We start from the raw sequence: 6,135 nt of genomic DNA, 5'->3' as shown, positions 1-6,135 counted from the left end.
AGCTACGCCTCTTGGATGACCAGTGATTCAGATGTGGAGAACAAGGACAAACAGGTGCCAATTGTGAGCATTACTTGCTTATTTTTGTTTGTTTTCACCTCTGTCCTCCTCATCTGGTCTGAACGCCTAAAGCCGGCAATACATTTATCTAAATTTGTCTGGTTTAGCTGAATTTTGTATGGGCAGGCTACTTGCACAAAAGTATTGATTGACTTGTGTACAACCACCCTGTCAGAGTTCCCGAACAACCATTTGGCAACACTGATCATTGTGTTCTGATGGAAAGGGAAGCTCCCCACCATAACAACACAATAGCACAGCAAGAGCGATTCCTTCATCCACCTCAAATGGAGGAATCGGATTATTGTTTTTCATTCAACCCGATGGTTGAATGAAATTTTTATTTTTTTTTTACAATGTATGGGCTGCCTAATGCCACACGATCAGACTATCCGGCGGACTTAGTCCGACGGACAACCCGCCAGACTTTGCAGCGGAGGTCCGCCGGACTTTCAGAACGAGCGGACCTGCCCACACACGACCGGACTTTTCTGCCGGACTAGGGAGTCAGACTTTTGAAATGAACGGACTTGCCCACACACAGAGTAAAGTCCATTCATTTTGAACGTGGCTCCAGGTAGACAGAACTAGCAAAGGAAGTCAATGTTGCCACCTCCATCAGCGAGATTGACACCTCATGAGCCCCGTCACCTGGTATGTATTTAAAGGGGACCACTACACCGACAAAATGGCGTGGGGTCCCCCCAAAGTCCATAGCAGACCCTTATCCAAGCACGCAGCCCAGCAAGTCAGGAAAGGGGGTGGGGATGACCGAACGTCCCCCCCCCTGAGCCGTACCAGGCCACGTACCCTCAACATGGGGGGGTGCTTTGGGGAAGGGGGGCCCTGCGGCCCCCCCACCCCAAAGCACCTTGTCCCCATGTTGATGAGGACAAGGGCCTCTTCCCGACAACCCTGGCCGTTGGTTGTCGGGGTCTGCGGGCAGGGGGCTTATGCCCCCAGATTCTGACCCCCCACCCTAGGGGAAAAAAGTGTACATAAAAAAAACACAATACAGGTTTTTAATGTTATTTATTAGACAGCTCCGGGGGTCTTCTTCCGTCTTCAGGGGTCTTCTCACTGGATTCCTCCGCTATCTTCTGCTCTTTTGCTAGCTCTTTTACTAGCGGAGGAGCCCGGCTTTCTCCTTCGTCGCCGCCATCCGTCTGGGGGTCTTTTTCTGACTTCAGGGGTCTTGTCCCGCTCTTCGGGTTCTTTTTCCCGGGCCTCCGCTTTCTTCTTCCAGCTCTTTTACTAGCATTGGCCAAGTCTTCTGTCACCGTCGCCGCCGCCACCTGCTTCTCCTGCTTCTTCTTCTTCCTTCTGATGTTGACACGACGCTCTCTCCAGCCTTAATGGCAGGGACGTGTTGTGCGGTGACTTATATAGGGATACCGGGTGATGTCACATGGTGACCCTGCCCCTTATGATGTCACAGTCCCAGAGGACGCCAGGACTGTGACATCATAAGGGGCGGGGGAGAAAGCCTGGCTCCTCCGCTAGTAAAAGAGCTAACAAAAGAGCAGAAGATAGCGGAGGAGTCAGACGAGAAGACCCCCGAAGACGGAAGAAGACCCCCGGAGCTGTCTAATAAAGAACTTTAAAAACTTGTGTTTTTTTATGTACACTTTTTTCCCCCAGGTGAATGGGTAGGGGTACATCATACCCCATACTCATTCACATAGGGTTGGGGGCCGGAATCTGGGGGCCCCCTTATTAAAGGGGGCTCCCGGATTCTGATAAGCCCCCGCCCGTAGACCCCGACAACCAACGGTCAGTTTGTCCTCATCAACATTGGGACAAGGTGCTTTGGGGTGGGGGGGCCGCAGGGCCCCCCTTCCCCAAAGAATCCCCCCATGTTGAGGGCACGTGGCCTGGTATGGCTCATGAGGGGGGGTGGGCGGTCCGGCGGACAATTTTGAGTCAAGACTTCTTTCTAAGCCCACACACGGGCGGGGTTGTCCGCTGGACCAAGTATGCCGGATAATCCGATCGTGTGTACGCGGGATTAGTCTGTTCTGAACTAGGGATGAGCCGATCTGCCCTGGGTTTGGTTCAAGCAGCGTTCATAGAACTTCAAATGCCAAAGCTGAACCTTATTGAAATCCAAATCCGTCAAATCAAAATCGCCCATTTTCTGGGCAAATAGGCAAATGGCTGTAAAAAATAAACATGGGAGGTGGGGAACCTGTACTAATCCAAATAGGAATTTAAAAAAATTCCATTCAGTCAGTAGCAGTGAAGCCCATCTGGCTTCTATTTTAAATAAAGGCCCACAGACCCCTCCAAACAACCCCTAAAGTACAATTTGGGAGGCCCTCTATGCCCTCTGAGGGGTTTATGTATTTTGTTTTTTTAGAAACCATCAATGACATTTCAATTACCGAGATTTTAAACTGTATTGTTTTTCCTTGTATATGTCACTTTTGTTGTAGCACATGCTAAAGCAAGAAAGAAAAAAAAAAACATTTGCATAGAATAAGGAGAGATACAAAAAACGAGGGAAAAGGGGTGTAAACCCCGGGAGTTTAAAAGTGCCGGTATATAATAATAAAGGTAATGAACCAATACGTATCGTGCAAAAGCACAAAAATTCATTTATTTGTTACGAAAAAGAAAGAAAACAATATTTATTGAATTACATACAGAAGATAAAATTGATTATCCACATTATTGTTTACATCCAGAACACAACACAATTGTGTATCTAAAAACACTTTAGAGTATACCGCTCGACATGTTTCGCTACAAATTAGCTTCCTCAGGAGTAATCAGTACATCTAGTGGATAAACTATAAACAAAATATAGAAACAGATGTATAATTCAATATAAAACTAACTGGCACACTAATGCAGTCAGATAGTAATATTTACAATGGGTAAACAAAATACTGTTAATTCATGGCAATTCTATTCATTATCTAGTATAGACAAAAAATGTATATATATATATATATATATATATATATATATATCCAACTCTTGAAGCAATAGGCCCAAATATGATCTCACCTATAAAACCAAGACTGTGCTACTTGTATCGCAAAATTACAACCCAACTAGTGGGTGGCATATAACCGAGGCCCGGTCCTGAATCCGATATCAATCAGTCCAACAAATTGGAGGTCACAGGAAAGCTGTCAAAGATGGGACCTAAATTGTAAAATACATATTCAGGATCTAACTGTTAACAATATATAAATTATCCTCAGGGTAATATACAGCAAGTATAAAATACCTGAATTTATAGATGGAATAGAATCAGCAATTCCTCTATTTAGACTATGTCCACATCCATGAGGCTAAAATGTCCCTAAACAATCAGTGGTCTCATCAGATGATCCCAATACATCTCAATACATGACACCAGCACCATGATAGAGAGCACTGACACCAGCACCGAGAGAGAGAGCACTGACACCAGCACTGAGATAGAGAGCACTGACACCAGCACCGAGAAAGAGAGCACTGACACCACACCAGCACCGTGATAGAGAGCACTGACACCAGCACCGAGATAGAGAGCACTGACACCAACACTGATACCAGCAACTCACTGCGGGACCAAAAATATGGCACCGCTGATCCTCTTCAAACAGGAGGGTACGGGCATATAGTACGGTGTGCTTTTTTGTACAAGGAAGTGAGCCAAAGGTAGAAAAAAGGTCTGTGTGCTCAATTAAATAAATTGTTTATAGAGATATACATGGTATACTGGTCACATGTGTTGAATTCCTCCGAGATCCATGCCTCATTAATTTTTAGAAATGTGAGGTAGTCAACACTGTAGTGAGCTAGGCGAGTGCGCTTAACGGTCACGATCCCCCCTGCTGCACTGAACGTCCTTTTGGACAGGACACTGGATGAGGGGCAAGCCAACAGTTCCATTGCAAATTGCAAAGCTCTGGCCAGAGGTCAAGCCTGCCCACCCAGTAGTCCAGGGTTTCATCACTCCTCAGAGCATCCACATCAGCCATTAACCCGATGTAGTCAGACACCTGTCAGTCTAGGCGTTCCCTGATGCTGGATCCGGATGAGACCTGGCGATGGGTCGGCTGAAAGAATGACCTCATATCCGAAGTCACCAACACATCTTCAAACCGCCCTCTTCTTCCAGGCGCTGTTGGATTGGAACCCGCAACTCTTTCTCTGGGAGTGGGAATTCCTCCTCTGCCAGCACACGCAAAAGCAAAAGAATGCAGCAGTTGTCGAAGCAAGGTCTGTAAGTGCTCCATTCTGACAGCCCTCTGTGATGGTGGTAACATTTCCACCATTTTGTGTTTGTAGCGGGGGTCTAAGTAAGTTACCACCCAGTACTGGTCCTTGACCTTTATGCTTTTTATATGGGGGTCCCTGTTAAAACACTGGAGCATGAAGGCCTCCATTTGCACTGAACTGGAAGTGGCGTGTTGGCCTGGCTCCTGCTCATCATCCAGGATAATGTCGTCCTCGTTCTTCTGTCCCCATCCACGCACAACAATAGGCATCCCAGAAAGGTTTAAAGCATGCTCTTCTTGCTCCTCCTCATCCACCCTGGCATTATCCTCCTCTGACTCCTCTTCAGACTCCTGTTGTTGACTTGTCTCAGATAGAGTAGCCCCCCTGGGAATTCATCCAGCATTGCGACTTCCTCATCTTCCTGCTCCTGCTCCTCCACGGCTTGACGCAATGCACGTTCCATAAAGAAGGCATAAGGTACGATGTCACTGATGGCGCCATGACTGCGACTGACTAGTTTGGTGATCTCATCAAATGGCCGCAGAGCTCTACATGAGCAGTCACTGGCGCGGTGAAAAAAAAACAAGCTCCCCAGAACCTGTTCTGCCGCAGAGTTCATACATGTAGTCGTTAACTGCACGTTTCTGCTGGAGCAGCCTATCAAGCATATAGAAGGTTGAGTTCCATCGCGTTGGGCAATCGCAAATAAGACGTCTGACCGGCAGATTGTTTCGCCGCTGAATGTCAGCAAGACGAGCCATGGCCATGTAAGATCTTCTGAAATGGGCTGAGATTTTCCTTGTCTGCCGCAAGATGTCCTGGACTCCAGGGTATTTGGTAACTACCGATAATCGCTGCACGACCAAGTTTAAGACGTGTGCCATGCATGAAACGTGCGTAATTTTGCCCTGCTTCAATGCGCTAAGCAGATTGGCACCGTTGTCACATACCAATTTACCAACTGTCAAATTGACCGGTGTTAGCCACTGATCTGCCTGTGAACGCAAAGCTAAAAGAAGTGCAGGGCCAGTGTGGCTCTTGGCTTCCAGGCACAACAGACGCAGCACAGCATGGCAACGTCTCACCTGGCATGTCGAAAAGGTTCTGGGGAGCTTGGGCGGGCGCAGCGGAAGAGACGCTAGCAGCAGAAAAGAAGGAGTCAGTCGAGGAGGAGAGGGAGGAGGATGGAGTAGGAGGAAGAGAAGAAGAGGCAGGCCTGCATGCAATCCGTGGTGGTAAAACCAAATCTACACGGGTGCCACGGGTTACATGCTTGGTTCACCCAGTGGGCAGTAAAAGTTATATACCTTCCCTGCCCATGTTTGCTAGAGCACATGTCTGTGGTCAGATGTATCTTGGCACCGACACAGTGTGCCAGAGATACATTCACTTGCCGCTGAACATGGCCATAAAGCTCTGAGATGCCCTTTTGTGAGAAATACTTCCTTCCTGGGACCTTCCATTGTGGTGTTCCAATGGCCACAAATTTTCCAAAAGCTGCCAGTTTATATGGCAGTAGTTGGCAGGCTATCAGCTCTGGTTATCCGGCGTCATCATTTTTTTACGCTCGAACATTTGGCCCACAGAAGCCTGCCTTTTTCCAGAAAAACATGAGGATGGCATGATAAAAGGTGGAGTGGAGGACAATTGCGAGGAGAGAGGAGAAGGAGAAGTAGAAGACGAGGCTGGATGGTGAGAGCCTGGAGTGTGGCTTTGTGGGTTCCACTGCTCTCACTGGGCTCAGTGATGGCAGCTCATGTGCCTTCTTAAAGCGGAGGTCCACCCTAAAATGGACCTCCTCTCATCGGAATCCCCCCCCCCTCCGGCGCCACAATCGGCACCTTTCAGGGGGGAGGG

Source organism: Lithobates pipiens, unplaced genomic scaffold (genome assembly GCF_037356315.1).
Source record: "Lithobates pipiens isolate NorthernLeopardFrog02 unplaced genomic scaffold, aLitPip1_a1.2 Scaffold_16, whole genome shotgun sequence".
NCBI lineage: Eukaryota > Metazoa > Chordata > Amphibia > Anura > Ranidae > Lithobates > Lithobates pipiens.
Note: the sequence above shows the minus strand (reverse complement) of the source record.